This window comes from Typopeltis vanoorti, chromosome 17, assembly GCF_054136105.1.
Source record: "Typopeltis vanoorti isolate ZY-2024b chromosome 17, IOZ_Tvanoo_1.0, whole genome shotgun sequence".
In the NCBI taxonomy this organism is placed as follows: Eukaryota; Metazoa; Arthropoda; class Arachnida; order Uropygi; family Thelyphonidae; genus Typopeltis; species Typopeltis vanoorti.
Window position 1 is genome coordinate 8,394,003 of NC_143565.1, and position 24,609 is coordinate 8,418,611.

The 24,609-nt window shown below is 35.8% G+C and overlaps 1 protein-coding gene across 7 annotated transcripts in view; it reads left to right on the plus strand.

Annotated features, from left to right (window-relative positions):
• Nucleotides 1–9,913: 9,913 nt before the first annotated feature.
• The window catches only part of dare (NADPH:adrenodoxin oxidoreductase, mitochondrial), a 129,933-nt gene continuing 115,237 nt past the window's right edge, over nt 9,914–24,609 (plus strand). The window contains exons 1-2 of one of the 7 annotated variants that reach the window (XM_090407577.1): nt 9,935–10,013; nt 10,844–10,895. The gene's annotated coding sequence lies outside the window, so the exon portion shown is untranslated. Of the gene's footprint in view, nt 10,014–10,048; nt 10,896–24,609 lie in introns of those variants that run through there. The other 6 variants (XM_090407575.1, XM_090407576.1, XM_090407578.1 and 3 more) reach the window with 6 other exon arrangements.

The window sequence follows — 24,609 nt, forward strand, 5'->3', positions numbered from 1 at the left end:
GAAAAATCTACAAACATCTTCCGTTGCAGTGACGAAATAGAGAGAAAAATTGTGGAATCGAGAGAAATCATCTTCAATCCTGTTCATCTAAATAACAACTTAAGCTACAACCTCCCGGATAGTCATTCAGCTGTAATCATGTACTGGCGTTCACGTGATACAGCAAGCACGCACTCTCCCAACAATGCAACAAATGAAAGAACAGCTTCAACTACAACGTTTTAATGCTAATAATGTATAAAGACTGTCTATGATGTTCATAGTCTTTTAACCCTCAATGTTTAGTGTTTTTTCTTTTATAATGTCACCTGAAGAAGGCTGTTACAGGCCGAAACTAGTAGTGTGTTTATATTAAAACCTTTTTAATTAAATCTCGGTTCTAGTCATTCAATTTTTTTCATTAAAAAAAAAATATATATATATATATATATATATAAATTCATTATTCTACTTACCCTGTATGCAGAATAATGAATAATGAATAATGAATAATGAAAATTGAAATGAATAATGAATAATAATAATGAATAATGAATAAATAGAAAAATTTGTAAATTACATGGTGATTATCACAGCTTTTCAGCTCATCCTTATTCATTTCTGCTTTTGTTTGACCAATTTTTTAAAAAATTATTTTATAATTAAGACATTTCTTATTACATATGTGGCATACTTTGGTTTTTCCGTACTTATTTCTAATTAAATAAGAACTCCACTCCTCATAAAGGAATAAAAGGCGTTAGCTGATTTTTTTAGAGAGAGAGAGTTCTATTAAAACACACACACACACACACACACACACACACACACACACACACACACACACACACACACACACACACACACACACACACACACACACACACACACACACACACACACACACACACACACACACACACACACACACAAATTTGTCTCCTATTCCGCTCTCTAGTAATTAGTTTTGCTTAGTTTGACAAGAAGTGAAAGTGGGTCTAGTAATACAATGATTGTGCTAGACCTGGGACAGCGAGTCTACAGTTTGAAATATATTAAATAAGAGCAAAGAATACAAAGAACAACGAAAAGATGCTACTGCTTCTTTATGCATGCAGACCACCCGAAATAGAAGACATTTAATGATCGAGATGGAGCGTCTTCTGCACTCTGGATTAAGGATTATAACCGAAAAAAGAAAAAAAAAAGAATACGTCTTGGTACAGGGAATATTCAGGCAAAAGCTCTCAATATTTTTACCTTATTGAAAGAAAAAAACAAATTTCAAGAGGAATCTGAAAGCTTTACTGAGAGTTTGACCGTTTTAAAAATCGAATAACTTCTGCGGCCAAGTTTCCTGAAGAATTGCAAAGGATAATTCAGGAGGGTGATTATGACGATCGGCAAATAATCAACGTCGACGAAACTAGTCACTTTCGGAAGCCTAATAATTAGGAGGCAATGCAGAAGGAGACTTTAAACTCAAGCCTATGTTAGTTTATCGTTCGCAAAATCCAAGATCTAACATTATTGAATAAATCAGCACAGTTGGAATAGAACTTGGATTTAATGACTGGATAATGAAGATAAGAGAAACTTGCTCGATTCCCATTCAGAACAGTTAAGCAAGAATGATATCCTTACTAGAAGCATGTATTTGAAGAAGAAGAAAAGGAGTGCGATCAAGAAGAGAATGTTACGACAAAGAAGTTAACTGCAAAAGAACTTGAGCTGGTTTTCAATCACATTGACTATGCTAAGCAAATTTTGTTTGATGCTAATCTTGATATGGAACGAAGCTTCGAAGTCCTCAGAAATCTTGGAAAAGCGATCGCCAGCTATCGCAAATTGCATGACATGATGAAAAAGTCGGGCACGATTGAAACATCTTTATTTAATATTTTTGTAAAAAAATCAGCTCAATCAAATATTTAGACATTAAATAAAAATTTAAGCAATGATTTTTATTAACTTTGGTGATTTTATCCTTTAATATAGATTATACTGTATTTTTTTCTAAATTTACGCTAACTGATGGACAAATTATAATTATTCCTATTGTTTGTTGTATTCGCTTAAGGCGATTTCGCATTAATTGATGTATTAATTAGTTAATTATTAATTAACTTTTAAAATTATTTCTTCTTCTTCTCTTCCGTCTAAGACGGGTTGTGTCTTCTCTTGAGCAGGATCTTCCAGTCTTCTCTATTCTTGCTGTTCGAAAAAGTTCCTTATATGTTCTGCATCCCGAAATGTTCTTTATTAATTTCAGCCAGGTAATTCTTGGTCTTCCAGGTCTTCTATTTTCAGTTGGAATTGATTAGGACCTTAGGAAGTCTGTCTGCGCCCATGCGTACAGTGTGTCCAAACCATCTCAATTGTTGTTTTCTAATTTTTTCTATTATTGTATTTTTATACAATAGTTCTTGTCTGACTGTGATGTTTGTTTTCTTTTCTATCCAACTTGTTCTATTTATTTTTCTTAAGCATTTCATTTCAAATGCCAGTAGTTTTTTCTCCTCTCTTTTTTTAACTGTCCACGCTTCTGCTCCATAGATGACTGTTGGTATAATTATTGCTTCATATAATTTGATTTTGGCTTGTTTTGATATCTTGTTTGTTTTCAAGATTTTCTGTAATTTTCCCATGGTGGTTCATCCTATCGCTATTCTGTGTTTGATTGTTTTGAGTTCATCTATTGTTTCTGGTCGTTTTGATCCAAGGTATACGAAGTTGTCTACTTGTTCTATTTGTTCTCCGTTTTGGGTGGCTGAGATGGTAGTTCTGTTTCTCTCTATTTTCATCACTTTTGTCTTTTGTATATTTATTGTCATGTCATATGTTTTACAGGTTTCGTTTGTAGTTAATTTGGGGTTCTTGCAAGAAGGACGAGATCATCTGCATATTTGATATTATTTATGTTTAAACCGCTGACATTGATTCCAGGCTCATTGTCTATTGCTTTCTTTACAACTTCTTCTAGATATATGTTGAATAGGCATGGGGATAATGGGCATTCTTGCATTACTTCTTTTTGGATCTCTATGGGTTCTGTTGTGAGTGTGTTCTTTTTAATTATTGCATTTGTCTTAGAGTAATATTTTATCAGAAACTGTATTATATCTTTTTCTAGTAGAATTTTAAGAAGGATTTCTCTGTTAATGTTATCGAAAGCTTGTTTAAAGTCCACAAAACAACAATATAGTTCTTTATGGTCTTCCCAGCTGAGCTCTGCTAGTTGGTGCAATGTGAAAATTTGGTCTATCGTTGAATAGTTTCCTCGGAAACCAGCTTGTTCTATGCCTATCATTTCTTCGTAGGTGTTTTTTAATCTGTTTTGTATAATTCGTATGAATATTTTATAGGTGTGAGAGAGTAAATTGATTGGTCTGTAATTTCTGCAGTCTCTTTTGTCTCTTTTCTTGTATATTGGGATGATCTTTCCAGTTCTCTAGTCATCTGGGATCTATCCTGTTTGTAGTATTTTATTTAATAGGGTTGTTAAATATTCTATTGATATGCTGCCTCCATATGACCACAGTTCAGTAGGGATATCAATGCCTGGTGCTTTATTGTTTTTCATCTGTTTTATTGCGTATCTAACTTCTTGTAAAATTTTTGGGTGATCATTATTTTCTTCTATTGTTGGCATTGTAGTTTTGTTTCCTTGGTGGAAGATAGTCTTAAAATGGTTTGACCAGCTTTTTCTTATATATTCAATATTCCCGGTTTCAGTCATCTTGTTGTTTATCATTGTTACTGCTTTTGCTGAGAATTCCGTTGTAATTTCTCTTACAGTATCATGGAAGACTTTTAGGTTGTTTTGTTGGTATGCTTCTTGGCATTTCTTAGCTTTTTCTTCTAACAATTTTTCTTTGACTTTTTTGAATAGGTTATCAACTTTATTTTTTAGTGCTCTGTATTTTTCTCTATTCTCTTCATTGTTTTGTTGGTTTACAAGTATCTTGGCCTCTCTTTTCTCTTCTATTGTAGCTATGATTTCTTGGGTTATCCACTGTTTGTTTATTTTGGGTTTGGAACCTAGAGTGTCTTTTGCAATTGATAACACTGTTTCTTTTCCTTCTTCCCAGTATTTTCTGCTGTTCTGGAAGATGGAGGGTTTTAATTTCAGGCACATCTGTTCTAAAAATCGACTTCTGCTTGAGCTATCTTTTGGTTTTGATAGGTTGATGTTTTCTTCTTTTCTGATATTATTTTTCCTGTTGAATTTTATCTTTACTTTGGCAGTTAATATTTCGTGGTCAGTGTCAAAATCAAAACTACTTAATGTTCGTACATTATTTACTGATCTTTCCCATTGTTTGTTTATGATGATATAGTCTATGCAGTTCTTTATATTACCATCTGGGGATGTCCATGTATATTTATTATTAGGGCGTTGATAGAACAATGTGTTTGTAATCATTAGATCGTTTGCTTTACAGAAGTGGAGTAATTGTTCTTCTCTGTCGTTAAGCTCTCCGTATCCAAATTTCCCCATTACATCTTTTTTTGAACTGTTGTATTTTAGCATTAAAATCTCCCATCACTATCATGAGTTCTCTATTTTTGGGATTATCTATTACCTGTTGTAGTTCTTCATAGAAATTTTCTATTTCTTCCTCTGAATGGTTACTGTCTGGTGCATATATTTGGATTATTTTAATTGTTTGACCTTTTTCTTTTGCTTGAAGTTTGGCTGTTATTATTCTAGGAGACACTGGGTTTATTTCAATTACTGAGTGTGGTGTGTAAGTTTCTTTTCAATTAGTAATGTATTAAATTATGTATTAATTAGTTAAGCGAAGTTTTCCTGTACAAAAAGTTTGCAATTTGAATCTGATGTCAATGTAGAAATGAAAGATTGCGCAGTCCATTTCACATCTTCTAATATATGAAATGTTTTGCCTGTAAAAATTGACTCGTATGATCACAGAAGTTTTAATGTAATATATGATGGTACATCTGGTTTGACTAATATTCCAAGTTTAAGTGATCATCAAGGCTTCGCAGTTAGCTACCATCAGTCACATAGGGAACATACATGTTTTATACAGCCATATCCCAATGTATCTGATAGAGGCATGTGGAGTAGACTGTGCTGTGCAAGTTCTCCTGAAACTAATGAACGGACATTTTTAAATGACTGTAATATATTTTATAATATTGATCGGACCAAATTGTATAATCTATCTTTCAGAATTCCAATATTTTCTAATGTTTTTTATGGAATAGAAAGTACAGGGGATTAAGAATGACAAAGCATGAGAATGACAGAAGTGAATATGTGCATGGAATAAATAGTGCAGAAATAGATACACACAGATTGCTGAGTGATATACTAAAGAATGTGAGAGAAGATCAGGGACAAAAACAAGCATCAGTGGGAGTAAATGATGTCAAGTTAAGAAGAAGCAAAAAAGATGTTGTGCTGTATGGGAATTCTATAATTAAGGGTGTGAAGGATGGTAGAGTAATTAAAGCATGTTATCCAGGGTCAAAGATTAAGGATATAACTGGGGGTTGTGAAATTGCAGAAAGATAGAGTGAGTGAGATTATTGCAGTTATAGGGACGAATGATCTAGGTAGCGAAAGATTTTCTGTAAGACGGGATTTTAAGGATTTAATGATAGCAATGAATGCAAAGAGTGAGAGCGGAAAGATCATGAGTGTGCTACCACGATTTGGTTGTGATGAAATGAACAGAAAACAATTATAGTAAATGGAATGGTGTCAAGATTGTGTAAAAGGTTTTGCAAAGAAATGAAACTGAATATTCATTTTATGAATGTCTGGGATGAGTTTGATAAAAGGAAGGAGTATTTTAAGAGAGATGGTTGCACTTAAATGGATTAGGAGCTTGGCATTTAGAACATTTATTGATAAAGGACAAAGTAAAGGGTCATAAACAGGGAAATGGGATTTGCTAGGGAGGCAGGTGATAGAGTCAGCTGTAAATACTACTAAGGTCATTAATCGCTGTGAATTTGGGATTAATTGTTCGCAGAATATTAACAGTATACAGAGTGGGCTAATTCGCACATAGGGAGATTATGGGAGAAAGGGAGTATTGCAGTTTTTTGTATACTAATGCTCGAAGTATTAGGAATAAGTGTGAAGAATTTTTGTCATTACTTAGTACAACATGGCCAAAAATTATAGGAATTAGCGAAACTTGGTTAACCAACAATGATATAGTTATTGGGATTGAATGTAAGGCGTACAGTATTTTCAGGCAGGACAGAGATGACAGAATGGGGGATGGGTCTTATTAATGATAGACGAAACATTAAAGCCAAAAAAGATAGAAGTACCTCACTGTGACAGGTATGTAGAGGGCAGTGCATTAGAGGCTGTTTGGTGTGAGATAGAGATTAACAAGGCGAAATATGTAATTGGTTGTTGCTATAATCCAAGGGGAATAAGGGAGAATGTAGATAGCATATATTGGCAAATTAGCACGATGAGTGAAGGTCAAGTAATTATTATGGGGGATTTTAACTTTGGGGACATATATTGGGGGGAGGAATGGTCACAAGGAACAAAGGAAATGGAGTTTATACAGTTGTTAAGAGATAATTACCTGAGATAGCATGTGATGGAAGGGACAAGAGATTCTAGAGTGTTAGATCTGGTCATAATATCGGAGAACACAACAATAAGTACTTTAGTTACAATGTCACCACTATGGGGAAAGCGATCATGTGGTCTTGACCTGGGAGATTGTAAGACGTGCTGAATATTCTATTAAGAATGGGTATATGTAGAATTACAAGGCTGGTAATTATGACAATCTGAGAAGTCAGCTTTCAGCTGTACTATGGCATGAGAAATTCAAGGGGAGAGATGTTGATGGTGGGTGGGAGATTCTCAAGGAGTATTTGAAGAAAGATGTATCAGACTGTATTCCCAGAGTCAGAAGGAGAAATCAAGTAGGAGTAAAATAGATGAATAATACTATTAAACAGGAGTTGTAGATAAAGAAAAGGTTGTGGAGGACGTATAAAGAAAAAGCAGATGAGCGTTACAATGAGCAATATAAGATACAGGCAAAGAGAATAACCTGTATGGTAAGGAAAGCCAAAGCTAATTATCAGAGGAAGCTAGCTGATGAATCCAAAAAAACCCTAAACAGTTCTTTCGCTATGTGGCTAGTAAAAGGAAGAATATCCTTGGAAAGATTACTTTAAAAAGTGTTGATGGTAGGAAAATTACTGAAGCTAATCAAATAGTTGAGTTGCTTAGTGATCATTTCGCAAAAGTGTACCATCTTCGTAGTGATAGTGCAGTGTCAAATGTGCCATTGACTGATGAGAGTATAGAGATAGACGAAATTGAGGTGGTTAATATATTAAAGAACCTTAATGCTAACATTGCCATTGGGTTAGATGGCATATCGGCCCATGTGTTACGAGAATGTGCAAGAGAATTAGCAACTCCTCTAACCAGGATGTTTAATTTAAGCCTCAGTTCTGGTAAAGTGCCAATAGAGTGGAAAGAGGGGAAAATAGTTCCATTGCACAAAGGACGCTCTAAGACTGAGGTTGAAAATTATAGACCAATCAATATATCGGGAGTGGTGGTTAAGATTTTGGAGAAATTGGTTAAAATTAGAATTCAGGACTGGGTGGACAGCAATATGATACTTTATAAGGGGCAACATGGTTTTGTGAAGGGTAGGTCTTGCCTAAGTAATTTGCTTACTTTCTATAATAAAGTAACAGTGGAGTTGGATAAAGGAAATCCTTACTCAGTGATACTGCTTGACTTTGCAATGGCTTTTGATAGGATTCCACATGGAACTCTGTTACATAAATTAGAGCAAATGGGTATGGATCCGAAGATGGTGATTTGGATTAAAGGATGGCTGGTGGACAGATATCAAAGAGTGGTTTTACGGAGGAGCTGAGTCCAGGAAAAGGCAAATGACTAGTGGTGTACCTCAGGGCTCAGTGCTTGGTCCTCTATTGTTTAATTTGTACATCAATGATATTCGAAATACCTTGAATGGAAATATCCACTTGTTTGCTGATGATGCAAAATTTGGAAGAGCGATAATCAATTCAAATGATGTAAATATTTTGCAGGATGACTTAAATAGGCTGACGGTATGGACTGAGGTAAATGGCTGTCAGTTCAACGTGGCTAAGTGTAAGGTGATGCACTTCGGGAGGATGACATCGCCTGCTGTTTACTATATTAACGGAACTGAACTGCAGGAAGTTGATGAGACAAGAGACTTGGTAGTTATTGCGGACAGAGAACTTAAGTTTAAAGGGCATATTGCAAAGATTGCCAAAACATCACATCAAATTACATGGTTGTTCAGAAACACTAACAGCAGGGATAGGGAAGTTATTGTTCCACTCTATAAGGCATTAATAAGGCCGCATTTGGACTATTGTGCACAGATCTGGTCGCCAGGATTTCTTGGTGATGCGGAAGTGGTGGAGAGCATTCAGAGGCAGGTTACAAAGATTGTTGCAGGTCTGTGGGATGTTCCTTATGAGGATAGATTGATGATCTGTGGGCTCCAAAGACTAGCTGATAGACGTAGGAGAGGAGATATGATAGAGGTATTTAAATTGTTAAATGGATTTTATAGGATTGATACTGATGATATTTTTAAGTCCAGTGCAGGATGTGAGAGAACGAGGGGCCATCCCTGGAGATTGTGTAAAAGTGTGGTTAACAAGGGTGTTAGGACTAGATTTTTTACTTGGAGGGTTGTGAAAATGGGTGGAATACTTTTCCAGAGGTGGTTGTGAATGCTTCAACTGTGAATCAAATTAAGGAGAGGTATGACAGGTATTGTGTAAATAATGGTTAGTGTGTCAATGTCGGGTCTCCCGCGACGTGTCTTTTGACTCCATGGAGACACCGTTAAAATAATAATAATAATAATAATAATAATAATAATTTTTTTTATATCTCAGATGAATTGCATACATAGTTGCTGTAGTAATTATATGTATATAATATTTATAACGCATTACAAGTGTGTATAACAGATACTTGCAAGTTAGTCATTTTCTTCCTCGAACTTAGCAGAGCTTATCTGAGGAAGATAATAGATGACAGAGGGTGGTGGTTTCATGGTTGTGTTCCTATAGTGGTCACAAGCCAGGTGTTGATTTTACTGTTTGTTGGTACGTGCTTGAAAGACTTCGACTGCTATTACAGTTTAACTTTTTTTTTTTTTTTTGTGCAAATAGGGTTGGATTTAGACATGGTGTGTTTGTTACTTTGTGTTCTTGTAGTGGTAGTTTTTTGAGAGGGGGGGGGGGGGTTGTCGTAGGTTTGTGTGTGTGTGTGGTGGGGGAGAGAGAAACAGGAATTGCTCTAATTTTCATTCTCTGTTATTATTATTATTATTATTATTATCATAATAATAATAATAATAATAATAATAATAATAATAATAATAAGTTCGACTAACTCGATAACCATGTGAAAAAATGTTTTTAGTCAGCGACCAGAATAGAGCTTATAACGGTATTTCTTCTGTCTGGGTAGTAATTCAAGAGTTAAGTATATTAGTTTTGAAGAGACTGCGATTCCAAATGCTACATTAAAAAATAAGTTTTCTAAGTTCACTAGTGGCACAGCTTTTATAAATAGCTTGGTATCGTGCAGTGGCGCACCCAGAGGGGGGGGGGGGAAATCCCCCCCCCCCAAGAAAAGGAAAAAACACTAGAAAATTTTCCAAAAATCTTTTCCTAATTAAAATTCATTTTTTTTTATTTATGTTGTGTGCTACTTATGAATTAGCGATCACTGCAGATGCTCAGTTATAGGTCGTATGCGATGTGTAGTGTGTATTCGCAAAACGTCTACTCAACTCTCCCCCCCCCCCCCAAAGGTTAAATCCTGAGCGCTCGGCCCCCTCCAAGATTAAATCCTGAGTGCGCCACTGGTATCGTGCACTTCACCTTTTGACATTGTGTTGTTTTTCAAAGCAAGGAACGACAGCTTATGCAGACTACTGCTGCCATCTCGTATTGTAACTAATATTTGCTGCCTTGACTATTCTGTGAGTTGTGTAATCTAAATTTGAGTTTATTCTTGGAAGGAAAAAGAAAGAAAAACATACTTGTGCCTGAGATCGACTAATTCGAAAAATCAGCAGGAAAAAAGTCATAGAAATAATTTCCTCTTTCGTGGCTAAATATCATTCTATAAGTCTTATGCTGATCTAGCGTCAAAATATCACGAGGCTTCAGTGGCATGGCTCACATATATGCTTTTAAATATTTTTATTGCTCTTACATATTTAATTTTTACAATCATGGGAATAAGAATATAATAACATAATAGTTTGTAGCTTAAAAGATATCGTGCATAAAGTGATGTAGGGACTTTCTTTTCTATTAGAGAAAAACACTTTTACCTCAAATCTTTAGTCCGTGGTGATAAGGAAAGTTTGAACTAAATGAAATGGAAGAGTTCATTCTTCAGCAATAGCGGAATAATGTTTTATTCACCTCCATATGACTTTTGGAGGGAATTCTGTTAGAATTGATATCTTTATATGCAATGGTATTTTCCTGTAATATAGTTTTGGTTAGTTTATGATTTTTTAACCTGAACAGCGAAGAACAAGACGACTTTTGTATGTAGAAATTTAATAATTTATTATGTGAATTTGGGAAATTGTACCAATGAAAAGTTTATTTAAAAAAAAAAAAAATTTACGTGTTTATATTGTATAGTGCTACAAGGAAAATAACTGATTTTTAGTTACCCACATATCTCATTAATTAATTGTTTATTTATTTTTTTTTAATTTGTGATATAACTAATATTTTTACTTATGATTTTTAAACAGTTTTATTTTATCTTTTATATACTGTGATCATCAAGGGGAAAATGGAATATTTTTCTAGATACTGATGATTGAGACTCTTGAAGCAATGTAAGGTCATATTTTGCTTACCCAGTATAATAATAAGTCCTTCCATGGTAACATATACTAATAATGTTTATGCCCTAAGCATAAACACTGTATAAAGTTATAAAAGTCATAAAAATAATACTTTATTTTTATTCTTGTTGATTTAGATACCTTATTACATTCTTCACATAGCAGAAACACTCCAGCTAATCCAGTCTTGTATGAACAATTTAATTGGCATATGAAATAAAGAGAAATAGCCAATTAGCATCCCTAGACTTACTACTGACAGAAACACACACACACACATATATATATATATATATAATATATATATATATATATATATATATATATATATATATATATATATATATTATATATATACTGTATATATATATATATATATATATATATATATATACTGTATATATAATGTTGTTTCCATCCACGAAAGATTATTTGTGAACCATAGTACATTTTGTACCATGGGTGGGCTAATGATTTTTTCCCCTATTTTTTATCAGTTTTTGTATACTTTTTAAAATTTATTTTTATTAATATATAATTAATTTAAATTTATTAACTAATCTGGAAACACTGCTGTAGAGACCAAACATGAAACTTTTTCAAGCCACTTCAGGCCTCCAATAAGTGGGGAGGTAGTCTCATACTGGGCAGTTTGATTCATCTCCCACCTAAAGACATTCACAAACATCTATGCCCACAGCAGGATTCAAACCCACAGCCTGTAACCACTCAGCCAACCAGGCTGGTGATTTTTTTTTTATTTTTTTTTTTATGTTGAGTCCATACATAGGAGGTTGGTTGGTCAGCCTATAGTACATTAGTACCGTGTATGGGTGGGGGTTTCCCAACCCATACTGTGTATGGGTTGGGAAAAGAGGAATTTGTTTACATTTGATTTGAATGACTTTAAATTGTATTCCTTGGGAAACACAGCAGGTGGGAGCCTGTTCTACAGTGTAGCAGTTGCAGGGATGAAGGAAGAGGAAAAGAAACTTGTTCTGTTTGTTTCTAGGTGTACTGTGAAAGGATGTTGTGCAGCAGCTGCACGTGTTCCAATGAGCTTAGTACTGAGCAGAGGATTTATTGATGTTATTTCAGATGAGCATTTCCCATGGAAATATTTGTAGAATATACATACTGCAGAGACTATATGTCTATATGAAAGTGAGGGAAGAGAGTTGGTAAGGGATGGATCATTGATAAGTCTAATTGCTCTCCTCTGTATTGAGTCAAGCATTTTGAGAGAGCTTCTAGGGGTCCCACTCCATATGTGGGAGCAGTATTCAATAGCTGGGTAGATTTGTGATTTGTATAATGTTAATAGCTGTTCAGGGTTGAAGTAACGTCTTGAGCGAAAGAGAAATCCTAGTTTTTTTTGAGGCTGAGGATGCAATGGTTGTGATATGTTTATTCTAGGAGAGGTTTGATGTGAGGGTGATTCCAAGAAGTGAGATCTCAAACTGTCTGGAAATTTGGGTATCATCAAAAAGGATACTGGGAAAAAATGGTTCTTTTTTATGGGAAATAGTACAGAACTGGGTTTTATTGGCATTGAAATTTATCAGGTTATCTGAACCTCATTGTAGGATGGCTTGGAGATTAGAGTGGAGGGTGGTGGTGGTTGATGTTCTGTAGGTTGAGGTGAGTTGTGTAGGGTAAGGCTTGTCAAATGCAAGCGAGGAGTGTAGTGTGCTGTCGTCTGCAAAACTGTGTATTGGGTTGGAGGTCAATTGCAGTAGGTCATTGATATAGAGCAGGAAGAGGGTTGGTGAGAGGACAGAACCTTGTGGGACCCCAGCATTAATTGAACGGTGAGATGATAGGGAGCGTCCACCATCACACAGTGTCCATCCAGACAGAAAGCTGGCAATCCAACTACAGAAGTCCTGGGTCAGCCCGAATGATGGTAGTTTGCCTAGTAAGCCATTGTGCCAGACCCGGTTAAAGGCTTTGGAGATATCTAGTGCAACCACTTGAGATTCGCCAAACCTCTCCATAGCATATGTCTAGAGATGGATGACGTATGTGAGTAGATCTCCTGTTGATTGGCAGTGGCGGAATCCATACTAGCTCTCATTTATTTGGTGAGTGTCTTCAAGATAGTGTAGGAGTTGGGAATTGATGATTTTTTCCATTACTTTTGACAGGACTGAGGCAAGCAAGATAGGGCGGTAATTGGATGGCAGTGACTTGTCACCCTTCTTGGGGATGGGCTGAATATAGGCCAATTTCCAGTTTGTGGGATAGATTCCAGTGGAGTAAGAGAGTACATATAGGTGACATAGGATAGGGGTCAGTTCTAGAGCACAAACTTTCAGAACAATTGGGGAAATGCCATCAGGGCAGGAGACTTTTTTGTGTCTAATTTGCACAGTATTTTTCTGATCTCATCCTGGCTAAAGGATATAGTGGGGCATTGTATGTTATGGAATCATCTACAGAAAAATCACTTATACAAATTATTATCTGTTGGTTCATTTGCATCACTATAAACTTAAAAAATCAGGTATTATGTGAGCCCATTATCAAGACCCAGAAAACTTCAAGACGAACCTACAGTTGCAACCGTTAACAAATAAATTTCATAGAAACAATTATTCTACAGGAAACATAAAATAATGAACATTGTCCAGAAGACATTTAAGCATCTGGACATAAGAGAATGCATGAACCTACTATTTAATAGTGCAGTTCTACAAAAGTTAATGCACCTTTTCTGAAACTATTCAAAAATTAGAACTTCATACAACTTTATGTTCAAGTTTCAATACATCCCTCTACTTCGAGGCCATCCCACTGAAATATACAGAAGGATATGATGCCTCTTGCAGGATGCATTACCTAAGCAGATCAACTCAATGAAACTCAAAGTATTGGAATGAATGCCATACTCTTCTTCTTGAGTATTCTGCAAAATTGAGCAGATTCTTTTTTTAGTAGCAGAAACTTTCCTTCCGATCTCTTCTGTTCTGAGCCTTCTCTTTCAGGGTTGTGTACCTGTCTCCATTCAGCATGTCATCTAGCATTGTTTTCCTTACTCTTCCTCTGGCTCTTTTTCCATCTATTTTTCCTTCGATGGCATCTCTGATTATTCCATTCCCTCTCAGAATATGTCCGATCCAGTTTCCCTTGCTTCTTTTTAACCACCTTAACAGACTTAAGACCTCTTCATTAGTTTTTTTATCTGTCCATTTGATTTTTTCCATCCTTCTCCAAAATCACATCTCAAAGCTTTCCAAAATCTTAATTTCTTCTTTCTTCAATGTCCAAGTTTCAGCTGCATAGAGGGCAACACTCCACACATAACATTTTATTAGTCTTTTCTTTAGGTTTCTATCCATTTTATTATTATTATTATTATTCAGGCCTCCAAGGAGTCAAAAGACTCATCGAAGGAGGTCCTTCCTAAGACATAAAGTCTGTCAAGACTCATCGAGGGGAGGTCCCCCCTGAGAAACACAAAGTCTATCATACCACTCTCTAAACTCACTGACCGTTTTCACTCCCACCACTCCATCAGGCAATGCATTCCACGGCTCAACCACCCTCCACACAAAGAAACCACTCCTTACCCTCTTGCTCACAGTTTCCTTTCGTAACTTCCAGGGATGGCCTCTTGTCATCACTCCTTCCCGCTGTTCAACCAAGCGAAAGAACTCCCCAGTGTCAACTCTGTAACCACCTCTCAACAGTTTAAAAGTCTCAATCATATCACCTCTCCTTCTTCTATCCACCAAGCTCTGCAGTCCACATTCTCTCAGCCGATCCTCATAACTATCCTTGTACAGTCCTGAAACCATCTTTGTCATCCGGCTTTGTATCCTTTCCACAGTTAATTTATCCCCTTCAAATCCTGGGGACCAAATCTGAGAACAATAATCCAAGTGTGGTCTGATCAGAGACTTATACAAAGGAATGATACCTTCTTATCTCTGCAGGTCAGTGTCCTTCTCATAATAGCAGCAATCCTCTGTGTTACCTTCACCACCTTTGCAATATGTCCCCTAAACTTCAGGTTTCTATCAATCATCAACCCCAGATCTCTTGTCTCCCCTACTTCCTCCAGTATAACTCCTCCCATAGAGTATGCAGCATCCCATCTATGTTTCCCAAACCTCAAGACCTTACATTTTGCTGCATTAAACTGAGACCCCCATTCATTTGCCCATCTATCTAGCTTATTTAAATCCTCTTGCAGGGCTACCACATCTGCACTATTACTAATAATCCTTCCCAGCTTCGCATCATCCGCAAACAACTGAATATCCCCCTGCAATCCACTGGCTATGTCATTGATATAAAGGTTAAACAATATAAGTCCTAGTACTGAGCCCTGTGGGATCCCACTTGTAACCCTCTGCCTCCTGGAAACTGCTCCACCAAAACACAACTCTCTGATACCTATCAGACAGCCAATCCTGAATCCAGTTGACCAATCTAACATCAGACCCATGTGCTGCAACTTAAATATCAGCTTATCATGTGGCACCCTGTCAAATGCCTTCGCCAAGTCTAAGAAAATTGCAGTATATGCCTTTCCCTCATCTAATGTTCTTGTAACTTTATTATAAAAGGCTAGCATATTGCTAAAACAAGAGCGTCCTTTCACAAATCCATGTTGATTCTCACAGATAACATTACCCTCATCTGCCCAATGCTGTATACGGTCCCTCACTACTTTCTCCAAGATCTTAACAACTACTGATGACGCACAGACTGGCCTATAATTAGACACTTCCAGTCTGTTACCACCCTTATGCAATGGCACTATCTTACCTTCCTTCCATTCCCTAGGCACCTTTGCCAAAGCCAGACTTTCATTGAAAAGCCACGTTAAAGGCACTGTCAATTCCCTAGCACATTCTCTCAAAACTCGTGGTGAAATACCATCCAGTCCCACAGCTTTACTGACATCCAGAGTACTCAGTATCTGAAACACACTCTCCTCCTGTACCTCCAGACCTCAAACCAGTCCTATCCCTCTAGCATTAAAACTGACTCCTCCAGGATGAAATACTCCAATAAAGTGGTAATTGAACAATTCCACTATGTCCTCTGCATCAGTCACTCTATTCCCATTTTTATCCCACAATATCATTCTTCCACAGTCATTTCTCCTCCTACTGGCCACATAGCTAAAAAATTCCCTAGGATTTTCTTTGGATCTTAGAGCCAATCTCCTCTCATATTCCAGTTTCGCTTTCCTTACCACACTAGTCACTCTTCTGGCCTGTGTCTTATATTCCTCATGCATCTCTTCACCTGTCTCCTTATATCTCTTCCATAGCCTCTTTTTCGCATGCCATTCCTGTTTAATATTGTTTGTCATCCAGTTTACTCCAAATTGCGTCCTCTTCTTTACTCGTGGTATACAACTTACCATTACTGATAACAAATATTCTTTCACAATTTCCTACGCACTAGTGATATCCCGGCCTTCCAATTCGTCCCTCCATGAAACTTCCCGAAGTTGACGTCTAAGACTATTATAATCACCTGCCTTATAATTCCACATAAGTTCCCTTCTCTTTGATACTCCTGCATGTCTATTCATTTTCCAAGTCAACACCATATGGTCACTCTCTCCAACTGGTGGGAGAGACGTCAACTCAGTTATTATCAACTCTTCTGATGCTATAACCTAATCCAAAACTTTTGAACCCATGTTCCCTCTGTTACATGTTGCCTAAGACATTTGTCCCTCAAGAATTCTAGAAATTCCATTCCCCTATTGCTACATGCATCTTCCTCTTTCCAATTTATACTATTGAAGTTAAAATCTCCCATAACAATCATTCTTCTTGCACTTGCCAAAGTTAGCTGTCTAAACATATCCTGGTACCCATCCTCTGTGCTCCTGGGTCTGTAGCAACACCCCACTAAATATCCTGTCTTGCCTACCTCTACCTCACACCATACGCTCTCAAAATCATTTGTCTCACTTCCTTCCAAATTCTCCACTCATAGAGGACATAGGTCATCACTTATCATAAGCAGTACCCCACCACCACCACGCTTTCCCCTCCTATCCTGACAAAAAATGCTATACCCAGCGACTTCTATTCCTGTTGTTATATCCCCTTCTGTCAACCACGTCTCAGTGATCGCAATAATATTTGGCCAGGCTGATGCTATCTGTGCCACCAATTCCTCTCCCTTATTCCGGATACTCCTGACATTAGTATAAAGCATTAGCATTAGTATAAAATTTTACTTACGAATAAATTCCATTTTCTATTATAGGCATCTCTTCCCATATCTATACTTGCTTTTATGTCACTTTTACATCTTCCATCAGTGCTAATAACATTTCCTAGATATTTAAATGTCTTTACTTGATTCAGTTTTCCCCCATTTATTCTGATATCCATATTTGCCTCTTTGCTTGCTATTTTCATTAGCTTTGTTTTTCTTATGTTAATTTTCATTCCATAATTCATACAGTATTCCAGTAATCTGTTCAACAGATGTTGTAGTCCTGTTTCAGTATTTGATAATAATGCCTTGTCATCTGCGTATCGCAAATATCTGTCTACCTCCAATCTTTATTCCTTCTTCTGAATTCTCCAGTGTTTCTTTTAATATTGCTTTGGAATACATGTTAAATGAAATTGGTGACAGAAAACAGCCTTGACTTACTCCTCGTCCAATGATACCTGATTCTGTTGTACCATATATGTCTCTCACCATGGAAGTTTGTCCCATATATAGTGAAATAATTTGCCTTCTGTCTTTCCAATCTATACCAATCTTTTCCATTACTTCCACCATCTTATCCCATTTTACAAAGTCAAAAGCTTTTTCAAAATCTATATAACAGATATTAACTTCTTTATTCACTTCCAGACTTCTTTCACTTACTATTCTTAACAGCCCATTCACATCTACCAATTATATTTTGACAATGTACTGTTTTTGGAGACCAGTACGTACTCTTCTGGTAATTAGCTTAAGGAATTAATAACGCTTGTTAATTCCTTAAGCTAATTACCAGTTATGTATGACCAACGTATAAGCCTTGCTACAAGAAGTACGTACTCTTATTAACAAGAAATACAACTACTATATCAGATGTAGCTATATTGTCTAACAGACCTGCTGTTGCAAGTAAGTCAGACAATATTTACAATTAGATGTAGACAGTGAGATGTACAGGATGATACGGTGAATTACATAAATAATCTGGTGTTTACTTTTGTGCATAGGTCTGTCACATTCAGCAAACTGAAATAAAAATCAGATGTTTATTTTTTTTTATGCCTTTTATTACTTTCCACAGTATGAAACACAAGAAGATATAAATACATTTATATCTATCTTCCTACCCATTGAAAACTGTGAGAGGGATACGTTGAGGTAGAAGTGAGTACATTTATGATAGCGTTATTTAAGAAGTCATAATGGAGAAATACATATATTTAAATAGTTTATTTTCTTTGTTTTGGAGCTATTTTTAGTAAGCAGTTGAAGTGAACTGATACTACAATTATTATTATTATCCCAAGACCCCATGGAGTCAAAGACTCATCTAGGTGGTTCTTTTGTCATACATGCAGCTCATCATACTGAGCCTTAATGACACTGAAATATTCTGTAGACACCACAGTCTCAGGCAAGGCATTTCAATCATTCACAACTCTGCATGCAAAAGACCTGTTGTTCACACTATCCAAGAATGATCTCTAGCTCTCCCCTGATTTTCCACCATTTTATGAAAAACCTCTTCAACACTGATTCTATAGCAACCCTTTACTAACTTGTAGGTCTGTATCATATCACCACCTCTTCCTCCTATCCACTAGACTCTAAATTGCATCTTCTTAACCTTTCCTCACATTCGACATTCCAAAGATCAGAAATTACCTTAGTCAGTCACCTTTGGACCTTTTCCAACATCTCTTTGTCCTTTTGAAAACCAGGTGACCAAATCTGTGGACAGTAGTCCATGTGTGTGTGTGTGTGACCTAATCAAAGCCTTATACAATGGAACAAGAAGAACCTCCTTAATTCTACAAGTCAGTGTCCTCCTCATCATTCTGAGAATTCTTTGTGTTGTCCTCACAAATTTGGCGATGTGTCCTCTAAATTTTAGATCCTTAACCAATAACTCCAAGTTCTCATATTTCCTCCACCTCGAACAATATATCCCCACAAGCATGAATTCTACATCCTATCTTTGTTTCCCAAATGTTAACCTTACATTTTACGACGTTGAACTCTCATCCCCATTCACTCAGTTTATTCAAGTCTTTTTTGTAAGGCTACAACATCTTCTCCACTCTCCATAGTTAGTCACAGGAGACTGGCTATCTGATAAGTATTATTAGATAGCCAGTCTCTGATCCAATGCACTAATCTCTTTCACACACGCGCACGCACACACACACAGGCCTGTAATATGATGCTTGAGTTCTATCACCTCCCTTATGAAGCAGCACAATCTAGCCTTTCTGTCCCTAGTGCAAGACTGATATTAAAAAAATATGTCAAGGCAGATGTCAACTCCTTGGCACATTCCTTCAGAATATGTTGTGATATATTGTCAACTTTGTTCAGTTTCCTATACACCATTTGCTCACTTACAGTAGTTAATCTCTCCTCTCATCATTCTCTCAATCTCTTCATGATGTCACATTCAGAAGAATGAAAGCCTTTATGAACTGCTCATTAAGTATCTCCACTATATCTTCCACAGCAGTTGTCCTTATACCATTTTCTCCAATCAGTGTCATCCTTCCATAATCATGTTTTGTTTTTTGCTGGGTACATATCAAAAAAACTTCCTAGGGTTCTTTTTGGCTTCATTAACTAATTGCTTCTCATACTTCACTTTTGCTACCCTTTCCAACCAGGTCACCCTCCTTGCTGGTCTTTGTAATTCTCATGGAATTGGTTATTACCACTTTTATGCTGCCTCAATAATGCCTTTTTTTCCTCTATATTGCATGCTTAATCTCTTCATTCATCCATTTCACAACTATCTTATTTAACCTTCTTACCCTTGGAATACATTTAGGTATTGCTTCTGCTAGATAATTTTCTTGAATATCCTCCAAGCTGCATTGATCTCTTTTCCAGCTAACTCTCATTCTATGCTATACCTGCAAGCTGTCTCCTGAGCTCTTTATAATCACAGATACCCTTTTCTCACAGAGGTCCTCATGCTGCTGGCAACCACCCAGGTAATCACCTCATGGTCACTCTCACTAACTCGAGGGCAATTTGACACCTCATTTATAATTACATCCTCTGATGAGATGATCAAATCCAAGACCTTTATCCTCATGTGCCCTCTGTTACATACTGTCTGAGGTAGTTGTCCCTCAAAAACTCAAGAAACACATTTTCTTTACTTCCAGTTGCTATCTCATCATCCCAGTCTATATTGCCATAATTAAAATCGCCCATAATGATCACTCTTTTCTTATTCGTTTGGCTAATTTGATTATACATTTTATTATCACTACTATCCACATTACCAGGTCTATAACAACATCCAATCAAGTATTTCATTCCATTCACCTCTATCTCACACCATGCTGCCTCAGAACCACTGGCACTATTATCTTCTTGCATCTCTACTTTGTATGGACATAACTCTTTCTCTATCATCAACAGTTCCCTTTTTACACTTTCCATCTTCATGAAACACATCATACCCTTCTATCTCTATTCCTGTCAGGATGTTGTCCTCATCCAACCATGTCTCACTTATTCCAACAATGTTTGAGTGAACAGACTCAATTAATGCAATTTCATTTGCCTTGTTTCTTACACTTCTAGCCTTTGTATACAAACATAGCAGCTTATTCCTGAATCTATAGCTAGTTCCACTGATACCACTTATTTGATGTGACTTCTCCATTCTTAACTCGAGCCATCTCTTTTACTCCTTATTCATCTCAGAACCTTCTTCAAATCCAACTGTTTTCCCTTGATCCCAGGTCATCCCTTTCTCTTTTTTGTCTACACATGTATTCACATACTCTTGGAGCATCTACCTTTCTTTTTAAACAGATGTGAATGTTAATTAACATGCCAGTTACATCTGCTATTTAGAGTCCAAGGTGAATCAAACAAGAATAGAAAAATACATGCTCTTTCTGCTAGATACAGGGTCCAATAGAACTAAATTAAGTGTTACATAGAAGTCAATTTAAGTTGGTTGGAGAGCGTACCTGCTCTCCAACCTACAGGCTGTGGGTTCGAATCCTGCTATGAATGTTTGTGATTGTCTTTAAGTGGGAGATGAATTCCATTGCCCAGTGTGAAACCACAGCCCTGCTTATTGGAGGCCTGAAGCGGCTTGAAAAAATTTCATGTTCTGTCTTTAAAACAGGATTTCTGGACTAAGTAAAAATAAATGAAAAATATAATATATATATATATATATATATTAGCCCACCCTTGGTACAAAATGTACTATAGGTTTGCAAATAACTTTTTGTGATTAGGAGCAACATAAAAAAAAAGTTATGCAGATGTTTTCATTCAAAACCTCTGATACACTGTCAGCTGACCAAATCTTGAATTCAGATTTTTTTTTTTTTATGGTATTCTGTTCCTATATTCTTGTTTGATTTGCATTGCACATGACTAGTAGTCTGCTCGAGTAGCCATGGCTGTTAATTGACATGTAAACACATTTATTATTAAATCTCTTTAAATATAGTATTATTGCTGACTTCAGTTATTCTCTGAGAGTGTCTCTGAAACAGAGATGACATGTATGCTACCAAACAGACATATATAGTAGATTCCAGTTAATAGGGATACATCAGGACTAGAACATTTTGGCTCAATTAAATGGCTGTCCCAATTATGCCAAGTTTAATGTTACTAGTTATAGATATAAAAAGTCAAACTAACATTTCATTGAACAACAAATCATTTATTCAAATTAATTATAATAGCAAAATATGTACATATTAAATTTCCCCTCATCATCAGTATGAACAGGGACAGTGACCTGCTCTTAAAGTCCTTTGATGTAATCCTATTTAAAATCATTATGACCCCAGCTTCTTACCTGTGTTTGTGAAACCGAAAATAGAAGGCATTTACGTAATGTGAATTTTCATAACCAATAAAAAAATCTCCAGATTCTGTATTTCATTATAACAACAAAAATAATAAATATATATATATATTAAACATTGTTAGCACCAGGAATGTGTTAGGAGAACTATTCTCAGGTGGTATGGTCACTTAAACTGAATGGGAAAGGAAACATTAGCAAAACAAGTGTTTTCTGCCGGGTTGGGAGGAAAAGACTGAGAGGAAGACCAAGATATAGGTGTGTTTATACAGTCAACGATACCTTAGAACAGGGGTCAGCAACCGGTGGCCCGCAGGCCGAATGTGGCCCAAAATGTGCATTTTTGGTGGCCCATAAAAGGTTGACCATACTTACACGGCATGTGGCATGTATGTTGAATTATTTAAATAATACATTTTATAATATGAATAATAAATTTAAAATAATTTTATACCTATAGTTCATGATATCGTCATGCAGCTTGGCACGAGTCAACCATGTGAGTCATCATGAGTGGGGATAACAAATGCGACTTCATCCGACTGCAGTCGCGTCCCTGGTCCATCTTTTAATATAATACAATAATATCAAGTATTATTTTCAGATATATAGTTGTTAAAAATAATTTCAAAAATGTGTTCAAGAAAATGTAAAATTGCAGATGAAGGAAGAAGGTTTAATGATGCTGTTATGAAAACATAAGTGTTGATGTTATGAAAGAATATAATATCAGACGTCATTACAAGAATCAACATGAAAGCCAATACAAGGATTTGAACTGTGAACTTTGATAAAATTAAATTAATAAATTACAAGCTTCTTTGACTGCTCAGCAAAACATATTTAAGATTAAATAATAAATAATAAAGAAACATGTAAAAACCACAGTGATATCTTTAATTAGTAAAAGGACATATATTTCGTACTAAAATTAATAGTACATCTTCAGTGTCTGTTACAGTAATAGGAATGGAATACAAGCAAAAGATTCGGTGGATCACCTATTAAAATACAATTGTTGCCGCGTGCTAGGAAATAATAGAAAATAAAAAGAAAATTTAATCTATTAAGATAAATGAATTTTTACATAAAAGTCTCCCAGATCTTTGAGAGAGAAAGACCGTCGTTTCTATTTAAATTCAGTCGGTGTAAGATAGTTTCATAACTTTCTTTGAATAGCGTTCATATTTGAATCTGCATCTATGGAGGAGAACAGCTTTATCCCACTGGACACTATGAGTAGAGTCGATACTCTACTGCGCTAGACCAGACTTCAGAGGTTTGTTATAATCAATATAATATTGATGTTCTTTTATTCTTTTTTCCAAAGAACGGCCAGTTTGTCCAAAATAAAAGACATTGCATTCGCAAGGTATTTGGTAAATGCTAGCCAAAGACAGAGAAGACAGTTTATCCTTTGTAGAAGGTAATATTTAAGATGCAAAGTATTCATAATGAATCCATTGTTCATGCTACACTTGCAGCCCATTTATTAAAAATAAAAGTTGAATGTGGCCCGTGAGTCTGAAAAGGTTGCCGACCCCTGCCTTAGAAGAAGAAATATAAGATCTGATACTTTCTTTTAGGGTTACATGGTGATAAGCATTCATTTTAAAAATTTTTATGGAATTTACAACCGTGTTAAAAAACTTTTTTATTATCCCGACGTTTTGATCTTCACACCAAGATCATCATCTGGAGCGTACATAAGTATACAGAACAAGCTGAGTTACATCATTAACTGTAAGCTAGAGAAACAATGATTTGATCACATGTTATTCTATTGGCGTGACCTCTGGTGAATTAAAAAAAAAAATTTTAAAAAATAATAAATAAATAAATAAAATAAAATAAAAATAAAATAAAATAAAAATTATTTACATCAAGCTAAATTCTATTTTTACAATGACAGGAATAAACATTCTTTTAGATGGTTTTCTTTCAGAAATAATTGGTGTCCTATTTTTAGTATTACAATTCCTATTTTTTATGTACAATACTGGATTTTCTACAGTCCTGTTTATAGTTGTTCTTGGTGAGGAAGGTCGAATATATACCTTCCATATGTTTGGGATTTTTAAACCATCATTGTTGTTCAGATTGGGGTGGTTGCTGATAATCTAGCAGGCTTCCTTGAATTTCCGTTCATACCATGTTCTAGTGTGATGTAGACAGCTGGTGGTTTTCCAGTCAATTCTGTGTAATCATGCCCTGAATATCTTACACAGAATTGACTGGAAAACCACCAGCTGTCTACATCACACTAGAACATGGTATGAACGGAAATTCAAGGAAGCCTGCTAGATTATCAGCAACCACCCCAATCTGAACAACAATGATGGTTTAAAAATCCCAAACATATGGAAGGTATATATTTGACCTTCCTCACCAAGAACAACTATAAACAGGACTGTAGAAAATCCAGTATTGTAAATAAAAAATAGGAATTGTAATACTAAAAATAGGACACCAATTGTTTCTGAAAGAAAACCATCTAAAAGAATGTTTATTCCTGTCATTGTAAAAATAGAATTTAGCTCGATTTAAAAATTTTTTATTTTATTTTATTTTTATTTTATTTTATTTCTTTCTTTCTTTATTTTTTAAAATTTTTTTTTTTAATTCACCAGAGGTCACGCCAGTAGAATAACGTGATCAAATCATTGT